Genomic DNA, 14922 nt, shown 5'->3' with positions numbered 1-14922 from the left:
TCTCCATCATTTACCACTAAATAATGATTCAATTCCCATCATTCATGTTACTGAAGCTCATGCGTCTCTTCCACGTTCTACAGTTTTTAAACCAATAGCCTCCTCTGTAATTTATTGCTACAAAAAGTCTAGAGAATTTGAGAGGTCGGATTGAATAATTGAATATTGATTAATTCAATTAATGATTGTGCTTATTTCAAGCAATGCCAATCAGCAAAAACAATATAAAAGCAAGAAAGGGGCTTCATTTCCCTCGAGTCTTACTGTCTTTTTCTCTATCTTTAGAGGCTCTGCCGGCTGGAATGCTTTTTTGCAGATCCTATTTAATCTTTAATTTTTTTCTTCTCTGTTAGGTCTCGAATAGTTTTCAGAAGAGATATGGAGAAGTACATAAAAATGTTGATGCTGGAATCGGAGTAGTCGCTAGATTCAACTTTCATTATCCTTGAACTTCACATCAACAAGCTCTTTCACACCAACTGTTGTGTCATCAAAGGTTTTCAATTCACTCTTTTTATCATAGTTAGGTTAGAAAGTAGAAAAAAATTGTTGTGTTGGAGGCAAGGATCTTGCTTATTGATGCAGACCTATAGAGTGTCCCCTGCCAGGACAGGAAATATGATTTCTCCATTTTATTTTTAAGCAACTTTTTTCTTTCAACTTATGTAAATCGTGTGAATATATTTTAAAATTAAGTTGAACGAGCATAGAATGGACAAGACTCAAGTTGAGAAAGATCTAATACAGAATTTTTTTTTGTAATTATGTACTACTAGATATGATAATAACATGAATTTTATACGTGAGAAAGAATTCGAATAACCTGTGATTTTGAAATTGATTTACTCTCTCCTTTTTCTAATCTAATTTTTGTTTCATTGTTGTGCTATAAAATGATATATCTTCACATCCAATATTTGCATTATCCTTTTCATCTGACAAATCTAAAATGTTTAAATAATATAGTACATGTATTGGTTATGCGGAAAAGAAAAGTTGAACCAAATATCATATTAAATAATGCTAAATTTTGCAAAGAAAGAAAAAGTGAAACCAAATATTGGAGAAAAGGCCACAAATAGTCCCTGAACTATGGGAGTAGGTCTAAAATGGTCCCTGAACTATACATTTACCGGTTTTAGTCCTTTAACTATTCAAAAACTTATCAAATTTGGTCTCCGTCTATTTTTTTATACAAACAGCGAACAAACTCATAAACCTTCGTGAGTTTATGAGACCGTCGGTTTTTTAAAATGAGACCGTCAATTTTTTAATTTTTTTATTTTTAACAAAACCGACCTACTAGGTCGGTTTTCCGTCGGTTTTAACCAACGCAGTCCGTCGGTTACAAAACAAACATCGCTTAAATGTTCCACGATACTCAATTTGATAAGAGTTTATAATTGGCCAAAGAAATACATCATCATCTAAGATAGAAAATTCCAAATTTTGTATATCAATAAAAGCTGAAGTTTGATATTAATGCACAAAGAAGTAAGCGGCAGTAAGAAAGTATGAGGCTACATTTTTTAAAAAACAAGACAAATTTTTTAAAACACGAAACAATTGTCCCCATAGTCGATGTTGCTCAAATTCATATTTAATTTTGTGTTGTTGCCATACAAAGAAAAGGAAGTACTTTCAAGTTGAATATTTTATATATTATAAAATTGTATAATTGAAGTCGTTCAGACATTACTTTTTACAACAATTTCTCAGTATCATTGTATATTTTGTATACAGTCAACAAATATCAGTGAATAGGTTCACTATTCATCAGTTTGAGCTTGCATTTCTCCCCTTCAATTTCAGTGCAATTCATTGCACGCTTATTATAGTATTTGTGAAATGTTTGCTCTAATTAGTATGGAATACACGTGCAACGCTCGTGTTTGAAAACTTGTAATGTAAAAATTAGTGGGAAGTCCTTTTTCTTTAAATTGACGAAAATGTATATTTTATCTTTTTCATTTTGGTAACTCTGAATAATGATGCATGTTACATTAGAAATCTGATGAATTCATTCTCTCTGATATTAAACTGCACAGAGATGGGACAAAAACTGCCATATGAAAACTGTAGGTTGCAACTTGTTGATCATTGCCATCTCCTATCATAAAGTGCACACCCCTCTGAATCATTTTTCTATATTCCAGGCATTGAAGGCTCAGTCAAGGGCCATGCTTATGGGAAAATTGGACCGCAGTGGTGTTGCTTCAGGGTTTGTCCATCTTTCTCCCTCTTTTTGTGCTGCTCTATACTTTCTTAATTTCCGCGGGGATTTTTTTTTTTTTGGGGGGTGGGGGGTGGGGGGGTGGGGGTTGGATTCTCGTAGCATGTTTGCTTGCAAATGTAATGCTCAAATTTTCCTCTACAGTGTTACGGGTGCACTTGGAGTTCCTGCACTTAATGGAGCAGCTCAGCCAGCATTGAGCATGCTGATGGGTGGGGCAACAGCTTTTCCTAGTATGCTTCCAAAGCAAGTCATGGCTTCCATGGCTCTCGAACCCATTGGAATTCCTAGCGAATGTTTGCTTTTAAAAAACATGTTTGATCCTGCAACTGAGGTTTGTGTCGCCGTGGAATTTTATATTTAACAGAACATTTCTGACTCATCAAGGATAGAGAGGTGCATATCTGATTCTCTATTACTTCACAATATATTGATCTTTCAAGTATGTGCTGCAGACGGATCCAGAATTTGATTTGGATATTAAAGATGATGTAAAGGAGGAATGCTCCAAGTATGGCAGGGTCAAGTATATCCACGTGGACAAGTATGTGGTTAATTTAGATGGTGTCGAATTTTGAGCTGTTTTGGCTTCTAAAATGCATTCATTTCTTTGCCTGGCAGATCCTTTAATTTCCTTACGAGTACTTTTGGATAGGGATTTTCTTTTTCCTCTTCTTGGCGGTCTGTCTTTATCTACTATACAGCAAGAAACTCTCGCTTTTGATTTAAAAAAAAGAAGGGAAGGACCAAAGAGATTTTTAGCTTGAACTAAACTATGACATGTTCCAGTCCCTCTGATAAGGCTTAAAATTTCATTGTTGAATGACCTACTGATTTTTAAGTGGCTAGTTCTTCATTCCTGTTAGATAGAAAAATCTCATTCTCACAAATACCATGATTCAATAATCAACTATTCCGGCTGGCTACTTATTGTTAAATTAATGGTATTTTCTTCAGCTACTGATCCTTGATGTATGTTTTGGCAGGAATACTTCCGGTACGTGTACTTGCGGTTTGATAGTGTCGAAGCTGCACCTCGTGCTCAACAAGCTATGCACAAGAGATGGTTTGCTGGCAGATCTATTTCAGCCATATTCTTGGTAAATGCCTAAGTTCTCCGTGCATTTTCGTGTCTTTATCTGCTTCCTCTTTTGCCAATGCATAAATGTTATTCTGAATGTATTTTTCCTGTTGTGCAGCAACCGTATGAATATGATGCCAAATTCAAAGGTACCGGCTAAGAGGTTTCAGACGGGGGGTGATCTAGAATGTCTGTAGACTGCTTATTTGTTTATTGTAATTGCAAACCTGCAGATGATTTGGTATTTAAGTTCGTATCCTATTGAATATCAAAGACTCGTTAAAGACACATGAGGTTATAGGTGTTACTGAGGAAGGTCTGTAATTTGACAGAGTATTCTCATTTTAATCAATCAAGACACTTAGGGCTCAAATCATTGCGTGCATTTGTTTTTTCCAACAACTTATTTGCTCTAACTAGATCTGATTTATTTATATCGTTTACATAGTTTTAATGTTTGTTAACTTGTAAAATCAGTTTGCACCGCAACGCTGTCACTGGCAATTACTTGCGCCAATCACACCTCCACTGCTAGCAAGAACAATCAGTGACTTCCACGTTAACCACAAACTTAATTATCCAGAGTTCAGCTCTAGAGTAATAATCGAATATGTATTCAATTCAAACTGTTAGTTTTAATAAAAGCAAACAGTGTCGTAGTAGCAAATCTCAGTGTAGTCCTGGCTCATTTCCTTTAAAAAAAAAAAAAAAAGAATTAGAGAGCAACTTGCATTTCTCTGATTGGGGCTTTTACTTCTAAAATAATCGCGTATCTGCTGTTTAATTGAATTAAAAGAAGAGTAGTAACTAGTTGTGCAACTTATGATGAACTTATTCTGAGGAACAATTTGCACTTTGATTTATTGAAATCAGAATATTACTAGTGACAAAACGTATACCAAGGAATCACGAGGTGAAAAAATTAATACTCCTTTATATCTACCTTTTTTTAAAAAAAAAATTCCATGCAAAATTAAGAATTACTTCCATCAAGAAAAAGAAAAAACAAGACACATTATTATTACCGTTTGCGATGTATATTTTTTATTATTTTCTTGGACAACTTATTTTCTACTTTATTCCAGTACACAAAAAAAGAAGAAATACCCCACATCCTGCCGCAACAAATAATAACAATTTAAGTATCAGTACTTTCCTTTATACCAATTCAAAGTTAAATGTAAACACTTAATTTAATATAGTCATGTGATTAACGTATAACAATATGCAATTCATGGCCACGTATATACACTTAGAAATAAAAACTTAAAGTAGACAATTGATTCAAGGAGACTTGTCACGACCCAATTTCATAAGGTCGCGCGGGCACCTACCTATTCCTTCTAGGAAGGCGAACCCTTTACCCAACATTCACAAACACAGTATAAATAGCGGAAGAAGATAAAGTAACGTGAGTCTGACATATAAATATATAAAAGTACGGAAGTAAATCCAAAAACCACCCCAGTATCTAATACGTCATACAAGAGTATCTAACTAAAATCTATAAGTCTAGAAGCATTAATAATACACCAATAGTCTCAAATATGTCTCAGAATAGCAAAGTAAGACATAATAAAAGAAGGGTCTTCGAGTAGCGAAGCGTCTACGTGCTCACCCCAACAGACTCAAATCAGCAGCCTCGAGCTCTCAACCAGGAGGGGTAGATGTCGATCCCACCTGATACTCTGCATTCATAAAAGAATGCAGCAAGTGCAGGTCAGTACAAACAACACGTACTGGTAGGTATCATCGGCCGACTAAGATTAGCTAAATATATACCAAGACAATAAATTAATACAAACAGGTAAATCAACAAAGTATAAGTCAACACGAGTCTATATCCACAGAACAAGTCATCACCTATGTTATAGCATCTAAACCCAACTGTGCCAAGTCTCAATATATCCAACCCGAATCAATATATCACAATCATATCATAACGAGGCATCACCTATGTTATAGCATCTAAACCCAACTGTGCCAAATCTCAGTATATCCATTCGGAACCAGTATATCATAATACGTACATATCACACCAAATCACAGGAAGCCAAATGATACAATGCAATGCAATAATGTATGAAGTGTGAATGCAATGCATATGCACCGTACACATGTACTCTGATGATGGAACATCACATCTCGGCAGCACAACCCATGGGGGACCCGCGAAGTTCATGTACCCTTACGATTCCGGCAACAACCTCGGTAATCGCTGCCAAAGACTCATACCTCTTTTCCGGGATAAACATCGGACATCGGTCCTCATGTCACTCTCATCAACCGAGCCCGGCTCTCATAATGTGCTTCCTTTTATATCATCGATGTTTCAACAGTATATCATGAAAGATGAGAATGCGTGCAAGGAATGAGTGCAATATCAATAATCAAATCAATCTCAAACAGTACCACACATGGCACAACAACAATATCAATAAAAAGGCTATACAATAAGCCACAATAGAATCACAACTCTCCACAGTACCTGCGGGCACATAAGTAATATCAATGATAAGGCTACACAATAAGCCACAATAGAATCACAACTCTCAACAATACCTTCCGGGGCACACAAGTAATATCAATGATAAGGCTACACAATAAGCCGCAAATGGAATCTCTATTCTCATCTCAATATTAATCAAGTAAAGTACCGCAATATCATAGCCTTGATACATCTCCAATCACCAATAATCCAATATCCGATCTCTCAACGTGGGAACGAGCCAATAAGTAAATAGAACAAGATAAGTCAACAACGCAACGAGGTGGCTAGCCCCAAATCACACAACAAGGCCCAACCTAAGACAATATCCAACCCAACTTCATACCCGAAGGTTTACATGCATTCTCCGACAATATTGTCTAAATATATCCTTCGCTAATCGAAGTCTCACCATAGGGTAAACCGTAACCTACCTAGAAGGCCGAATAACAAGGTCTCCAACAATCACACCTTAGTCTTCCCTTTCCTTTGAGCCTCGAGATAATGAAAGTCTAAGCATATTTGAATCAAGAAATTAGAATCAAGATGAACATTGATCAAGCCCTACTTCTATTCAAGACCCAAATTCCCGACCTATGGAATGGGTTTTAGGAACCAGAAGGGTGAAATTAGGAATATAAAGGTTCCAACATGAAATTAAAGCTCTAGGTGATCAATTCCCATCAATATCAAGCTAGAATAATAATAATTTACCCAAATTCGGATTCTAGGCTAAAACCCCAATTTTGGGTGTAATCCCTAACTTCCAATTCAACAATTAGACCTTAATCAAGAAGTAAACATGTTACTATAGCTTATATTCATCAAATCCATGCTAAATAAAGCTAACCCAACCACTAATTTCATATTTATAACCAAGAAACCCATTAAAACCCACTATTAATACTCAACTTATTGATGAACTTAGCATGAACCATGAATTTCTATGGTGATTTAATGATCAAGGAATGAAGTATAAGGTAGGGGAAACTCACCACAAAGCTTAGCCTCTTCAAGAACTCCAAAACCCTCTCCAATAGCCTTTAGACGAAATGGGGAAATGTTTAGAGACTTAGGGGTTTTTATCACTTAAACCATTCAGTTACTGCCCGACATGCGCTTCGGCGCTTAGCTTGACCGCTTCAGTGGTCGCGCTTCGGCGCTCAGGGTACCACTTTGGTTGTCCCTTGCAAATGGTCTAGACCGCTTCGGCGGTCGGTCCACTGCTTCCACAATGTCGCGGAAGCGAACACCAGTAAACTAGAAACTGTCCAAGTTTTATGAACTTCACCCGAAGTCCCGACTAACACTCGATACCTGCTGCTCACAAATCAAATATGCAACTATACATAAAAACGCGCTGCGAACGCACTCGTGGCCTCGGAATTCCCATCGGGGGTCTCGTTGATTGAGTTAACCCCCAATACCTCAAAACTAACCTTCCAACCTTCCAACCTAAGTCTCAAAAGGCACCCGAGTGCTTGGGAACGAACAAAATATGCACACAAGTTCTAACATTCCATCTGAACCTCTCGGAATCGACGGATTCTCAAAAAAGGTCTGTTTACCCAAAAGTCAACTTGAGTCAACCATTTTTCGCTTTTAAGCCAAATTTCCCCAAAACTTACCCAAATCAACTCCGATGACCTCGGAAGCGTGCCAATGGTCCCTACGGGTCAAATATGAGCTAATAAAACTCGGAAAAGGATCAAAAGGGTCGGAAACGCAATAACGACCAAATGGGTCGTTACAAGACTAATGTAAATGACAATTGAATGGGAATATGGAATTAGAGATATAAAATTGCAACCTAATGGTCGCAACTTCCTTTTAAAAAGAGGTAAATCCGTTCTCTCCACATGCTGGAACAAGAGAATGCATGCCTTGTCTTGCATGGTGTAGTTTACAACAGTAATAATAATTTCGCTCCAATTTCAAATAAGTTGGGATCGGCTATGAAGTCCTCAGTGATCATCATGAATTGGTTAGTTTTACATTGACGATCAACCTACCATAACCCTCCTCCTGAGAATTGACAGATATTGCAACCTTATCTTGCATCACTTGGGTGTAATTATTAAATGATAAGTATAATTTAAACACCGGACATTGCACTGTATTGCCGATAACATCTGCTACTTCCTTTATCCCATTATATATGACACCTTTTTTTTTAATCTATACAGAAAAAGACACAATTCCCTAATTCAAAACTTTTTAAATATAACATCCCAATTTTAGCTTTAATGACATGATCTGCTTGGACAAACTATAATATGAAAAGTTCATTGTTTTACCATAAAAAGAGAAAACGAAAGGAAAAGTGAAAATATCACAGCATTCACAGGCATTCATTTATATTAGGTAGTAGTAAGTAAATAAAAGCAACTTTGATACTCTGCATAAGATGAATTGATATGTCAAAAAGTAAGTCTTTTTACTTTCTCAAATTTCATATGGAGTAAAGTTTATTTTAATTGTCAACTTGAGTATTTCGTGTTAGCGCGCTTTCTCCATACCACGTAAGCCTAATACTTGCCATGTGGCAGCCTACGTAATAAGCAAAGGCGCGCAACTACTCTACTCTCTGCACAACAAACAAAATGTCAAATTCAAAATCCTTTGATTTCATTTTATATTAAGTTTGTTGAAGGTGAAATCGACTGCAACTCAAATGTTCTCTCTGATTTGACGTGAAGCACCATTTAAGGGAACATTTTTACCGACTTTGTTGCTGTCAGTATCTCCTCTTTTACTCTCATTTTATCGTACGTTTGTGTTTTGTGAGGATTCAGCGTTCGAAATCTGATTGTTTGAATTCGACTGAAGGATCTACCATTGCATTTCGTTATGCATTTTCATCGTCCTATAATTTTTCGGTGTTCAATAGTTCCTTTGTTGCTAGAAGATCAACTGTTTAATTTGCTCTAGTTAGAGACTCCGTCATACTCTCATTTATGTTTTTTCGTCAGTTTGTAAAACTAAATTGTAGACGTAGTACGTGTTTTGTGAGGATTTCGTTCGAAATAGTGATAGTTTAAATTCGACTAAGGGATCTATCGTTTCCTTATGTGTTTCCACCGTCCTATAGTTTTTTGTGTTCAAAAGTTCCTTTGTTGCCATTTTACTTTAAGTCCAGAAGAGCAACCGTTTTAATCACATGAATAGAGGTGCCGTTATACTCTCATCTTACTAATTAAATTAAATTGTTGTATGTGTTTTGTGAGGATTGCGTTCGAAATAGTGATTTTTTGAATTCGACTGAAGGATCTAGCATTTTGTTATGTGTTTCCATCGTCCTATATTTTCGGTGTTCAAAAGTTCCTTTGTTTTCTTTATGTCATCATTTTTTGGCTGTAGTTGATACGATCCTACTTGGCACACCTCATTTCAAGACTTACATCCAAGGCCAAGATATGGAACTTCAAGCTCTACAAGCGGCATGGATGATAAGGATGGCGTTGAAGGCCTTTGGAGGCCCATACAAGCCCACAATGAGGCCTATGATGTGTGGGAGGTGGCTTGGGCGAGGCTTGAAGAAGAAGCTACTAGAAAAGGGACCAAATGCGCAAAGTGGCCAAACGTGCAAATAGGGACATTTCTGCAAATTGGCTACATGTGCAAACTTGGACAAGGTCGGGAGTAGGCTATTTGTGCAAAGAAGGTTATGCTTGCAAGAAGGCCATGCATGCAAGGTTGATTAGAGGGCTATTTATGCAAGGAGGGGCGTGTTTGGCCATTGAAGGCCAATTCTTGAATTGAAGACTACATTAAGAAGACTAGCCAAACAAGGCCCTTACTTCATTAAGGGTAGCATTGTAATTGCCTATTAGTCTTCTTTACTTAGCTTGTATATATAGCTTGTCTTTTATTTCATTACTTAGATTGGATGAATTATGTATTGAATACTCTAAAGAGTGATAATTTGTTTAGGGTTAGCTTAGTTAATGGTGGATTCCATTGTTGGTCTTGAACCATTTTTCCATTGATTTCATGAAGGGTTGTTCATTTGTGGATTTCAATTGAATTTCCCTTGCCTTGATTTCAAATAGCATGGTTCTTTGAATTGAATCAAATTGAGAGGTCTAGGTTTCATATACTTAGGTTTGCTTTCATGGCTTCATTATTCATTGGGTCTTGCTTTTATCCTCTATTTCTCATCTCCTTTCTTCAATTCTCATCCCCAATTTCTCGTTATCTTTAATTCCGCGTTTTTGTGATTGATTTGGTGTTTTCCCCAAATCGATTCTTATCATTTGGTATCAGAGCATAGGCTAAGAGATTGTTCCCACAATTTCTAATCCTAGGCTCAAAATCTGAAAATCAAAAAAAAAATCAAAAAAATCTGAAAATCAAAAAAATTCGAAAAATTATTTTGTGTTGTTATTTTGTTGTTTTTGAAGTTAGATTTGAGTTTGTTGTGGTGAAAAACATCTAGAAACGAAAATTGAAGCCATTTGGGTAAGAATTGAAGTTTCCACCATTAGAGGTTCATCAAAGCTTGAAGAACTCAAAAGTGAGTTTAGTGATTGAGAAGCAATTGAGGCAAATTGAATATTGGGCTTTGTTCTCCAAGTGATAAGGAGCTTAGGTCTGAAATTTGGAGCAAAAACGAGTTGATTTGGATCACATTGAATTTTTTGAATGTTCTTCAATGTTCATCATTGTTCTTGGTGAAGAAGAAAATAAAAAGGAAAGTTAGATCCAAGGAATCCAAGTCAAAAGTTGAAAAGTTGTTTTCCGGCAAAAAGGGTAAATACAAGGTAGAGGGGTCCCGAGAGGTCGGAAATTAGAAAATCTCACACAAATCCGAAGGCAAACGAGGTACAAGAATATTCACCGAAACGTCTAACGAGTCAACGTTTTGGGACGATATCTTTAAATACGGCCCGTATTTCATTATACGGACCGTAAAGTAGATCGTAAAGTGGAACGTGAAAAGTCGTCCTCAAGTTGAGCTCGGCTGTCTCGAAAATAGGATCCTTAAATACGGCCGTATTTCACTTTACGGACCGTATATCAGATCGTAAAAAGAAGGGTCCAAAATTGAGTATTCTGCCTCTAGGATAATCCTTAGTTACGGTTGAGGTTTACGAACCGTGTTTCACTTTACGGACCGTATATCAACTCGTAAAAAGAAGGGTCCAAAGTTGAGTATTCTGCCTCTAGGGATAATCTTTAAATACGGTTTAAGTTTACGACCCGTATTTCACTTTACGGTCCGTAAACTTCAAAGGGTCAGTCGTCTACTGTTGGGGTCCAGTCGTATTTCACAAATACGGACCGTATATCAAAACACGGACCGTATTTAGTGAGAGGCTAGTCGTCTTTTCTAAGGTACCTATCTTGATTCAAAACTTCGATTCCTTCCTTATTTCATTTCATTCCTCAAAATTTCTTGAGCCTTGATTGAAAGTGATCCCTATTCTTTTGGGTAGGGAACAAAAAAAAAAAAAAAAAAAAAAAAAGAGTATAGAAACTTAAAAATTTTAGTTGTTTCAAATTGATACCTTAGATCAATTGGGGCTTCGAGGCCGTGTTTTCAAGTTATCACCTACCGGGCCGAAATTTTATTTCGTTCCCGATTTTTCGCATTTCGTTTTTCTTGTTCCCTTCAATAGCGTGCATTTAGTACTTTTCCTACTTGTGTATGCTAGTTCTTGAGTCCGTTTTTTCATTCGTGCCAATTCTTTCAAGCTTTTTTTTTTCGTTTTGATATCGTTGAATCTTCTTGGCTCAAGTCCTTTTTGCTTTATCGAGTCTTAGTCTTTCGATTAACAAGAATCTATTCCTCCACAAAGGTTAGCAATCTTGTGAATTGATTTGGATTAAAAGGGTTCTTGACCAACCTTGGAAGAAGCTTAGGTTGAGAGGTAAGTTTGAGTGCAAATGCGAGTGACGTGAGGAGCTTTTGCTACTAATCTTGTTTGCTCATTTTGTAGGTACACGAAGAGGAGACATAAAGAGAAGGAGAGATAAGGATGTCATCCATAGCTTCCGAGTCTTGTGAAGATGATTTTGAAGGGTTATGCCTCTAGCAATGGAGGATATGACTATGAAGGTGACGGAGGCTATGAGGGAGATGACATGGGATATGAGCATCACTATTCTTACAATGAATATGATGGTGATGGTTTCATAGACCGAATGAAGAATATGGTCAATATGATCATAACTTGTACGAGGGTGAAGAATACTACTCAGGGACAATCGTGAGGGCAACACTGTATTGGGAGGCTTATGAAGAAGAAGGAGTAGATGGGTATGATAAAGAAAGCCTATGGTGGATACGAGCATGAAGAGTGTCATCCTACACGCATGGACATGGGGGTGGATTAAGGTATACTCGCTCTCGCACTTTCTCGATATGAACCAATTGGTGGGAACTTGCAGAATGGAAAGAATGTGTTGATGATAAGCCTATTGACTATGCACCTTGTGGTGAGTATGCTTGTGAAGATAATGGGCTTGCATATAATTCTTACGAGGGGTCTTCTAATAGATATTCACGTGCATCGCCTTGTGATACTTCCTATTCCAAGCAAAATGGTATAAGTGTGTGGATTGGTTCGAGTAGGAGTAGTCCAGGAGGAGAAGAGAGTATACATTTCTACTTCAAGAAATACAATGAACCATGCTTCTTATCCCAGGGCCGAATATGCCATGTTTTCACGATTATGGTGTGGATGCTAGGAGGAATGTTGATAGGTGAAGGAAGTAGAGGGCATGCAAGATCTCCAAGTGAGAAATGACTAGGAGAGGCGAATACTTGAGACAAAAATCACTTTACTTAGTAGTGCGGGGTATGTTCTTGTGTTGGATGATTGGAGTTATGGCAACTACCTTGCACCTCGAGCGGTTGCGCGGTTGGGTATAGAATGTATGATGAAACAAGACCACTTACTATGATTCACGAGGGTTCTGGTTGATAGGAGCGCGGTATTCTTTACCCGTGGCGACTACCAAGAAGAAAGAGGTTTGGTGTGATATACTCCCACTAGACCATTGTCGCACGTGTGTTTGGGTAATCCTTGGTTCCAAAAGCATAGGGTGTCATTTGGGCGAAGGTGGCATGAGTTTGTAGTGGACAATGATGGAATGCCTCTCTTTCTAACCGTACTTGCCATAGGTGGAGGGGTCCCGATCCTTCGCTAAAGTACAAGGAGAAATTAGAAGAAATGCACATAATGTTGGGGCCTTTACTCAAACAATGGGAGGGAGATAAAGAAGAGGAAGAGAACGAGATGGAGGGTTTTCCCAACCCTTCTAAAGAAATGTGACACTTGTCCCAACTCCATGAAATTGAGAGAGAAAAGATTGAGAGGAGTAAGGGAGCGAAAAGTGACGACTCTAGAGAGGAAAAAGGAGAGGATGTGAGGAGTGATGTAAGAGAGTTGTCACAAACTCTATCTAACCACTGTAACTTTTCTTTCCTTTTAGTGGTCTTGTTGATAGTGCGGGTATTCTTGGAAGCAAACCGAATGTTGAGCCTCAAAATTTAAAAGTTCAAGAGGTAGTGGAGAGCTTCCCGAAAGAGCAAATGGGCTCCCCAGTTGAGAACCATGGTAAAGAAGATACTTTGTGTGCACTTGAGGTAAAATAGCTAATCTTGACACTCCCGATTCTTGTGAATGAGCATGTTGACTTGAGTGTGAGTGATAGCTTAGCCTTATGTGAGCTTAATGAGTCTTTACCTTGTGATGTGCCTAGTGCTATAATGACAATTGACAATGTAGTTGAAATGGATGGTCCAACACTAGTTGATCCTATTGATGACTATCTTGACTCTTCTCTTGAGTTCAAGTTGTGTCCGCTTAGTGTTGATCCTCTTAGTTTGCATGTTAGTACATTGTCATATGAGATGTTAGGACACCCACTAGTTGATCCTAGCGATGACCGAATTGATTCTTCTAGCAAGATCAATTTGCGTCCAACTAGTAGTGTGGTTGCTTGTGTTGATCAATTTGTTTGCTATGAAAATCCACTATTTGAGGAACCTGTGATGTGCTTAATGACCAATTTAGTGATGATATTGGTACAATTGATCATTTGCCTAGTCGTGTGCATGAAAGTATTGTGGAAAGTGACCGTTGTCTTTATGAGAATGGAATTGCATGCTTTGATTTTTCAATGATAATTGATCCTTCTCTCTTTATAGATAATCGTTAGTTGATATTGACATGACTATTGGGAATGATGAACCTAGTGGGATGTTTGGTAATGTTGAGCATTTGGTCTCTTTTGGAGGCTATAATGTGATATGTAACCTTATGGAGTGATGACACTCTTTCCCCATTTATGGAGATCCTCCTTTGAAGGATTGTGGCCATCTATGCAAGGAGGGGCGTGTTTGGCGGGTATCAAGGCCAATTCTTGAATTAGAAGACTACGCTACAACCCGTAGAAGCAGGCCTTCTTCCAACAAGGGGTAGCATTGTAATTACCTATTACTTCTTAACTTTACTTAGCTTGTATATATAGCTTGTATTTTATTTCATTACTTAGATTGGATGAATTATGTATTGAATACTCTAAAGAGTGATAATTTGTTTAGGGTTAGCTTAGTTAATGGTGGATTCCATTGTTGGTCTTGAACCATTTTTCCATTGATTTCATGAAGGGTTGTTCATTTGTGGATTTCAATTGAATTTTCCTTTGCCTTGATTTCAAATAGCATAGGTTCTTTGAATTGAATCAAATTGAGAGGTCTAGGTTTCGTATCTTTTAGGTTTGCTTCATGGTTCATTATTCATTGGGTCTTGCTTTTATCCTCTATTTCTCATCTCCTTTCTTCAATTCTCATCCCCAATTTCTCGTTATCTTTAATTCCGCGTTTTTGTGATTGATTTGGTGTTTTCCCCAAATCGATTCTTATCAGTAGTTGAACTGCTTGTTGTCCAGATGAAATACAGACTTTATTATACATCAGACGGAAAGAAGAAATTCTTAAAAAATAAGATTCATGTTTTTTCCTTTGCATCAGAGATGTGATTTGGCACTTGAGAATATCAATTTTCACTAGTTCATTGTTCTTTGAGAATTTGTGCTGGCAGTCGACGTAGGTGACTGAAACGCACCTAGATGAAAGAAATTGAGTTCAGATCTGTGATTTGTACTCAA

General features: G+C 37.4%; 2 long non-coding RNA genes across 2 annotated transcripts in view; one reads left to right on the top strand and one right to left on the bottom strand.

Annotated features, from left to right (window-relative positions):
- LOC132059370 (uncharacterized) overlaps nucleotides 1–3749 on the bottom strand; it is a 38122-nt gene extending 34373 nt beyond the window's left edge. Inside the window, exon 1 of the long non-coding RNA XR_009415548.1 lies at nucleotides 3623–3749. This is a non-coding gene — a long non-coding RNA (uncharacterized LOC132059370). The remainder of the gene's footprint in view (nucleotides 1–3622) is intronic.
- LOC132059369 (uncharacterized) lies at nucleotides 3022–3687 on the top strand. Its single transcript, XR_009415547.1, has 2 exons — nucleotides 3022–3333; nucleotides 3433–3687. It is a non-coding gene; the product is annotated as an uncharacterized LOC132059369 (long non-coding RNA).
- Nucleotides 3750–14922: the final 11173 nt, after the last annotated feature.

The sequence above is a fragment of the Lycium ferocissimum genome, chromosome 6 (assembly GCF_029784015.1).
Source record: "Lycium ferocissimum isolate CSIRO_LF1 chromosome 6, AGI_CSIRO_Lferr_CH_V1, whole genome shotgun sequence".
NCBI lineage: Eukaryota > Viridiplantae > Streptophyta > Magnoliopsida > Solanales > Solanaceae > Lycium > Lycium ferocissimum.
The sequence above is the reverse complement of the archived record's forward strand: the minus strand, read 5'-3'. Positions and strand labels throughout refer to the sequence as shown.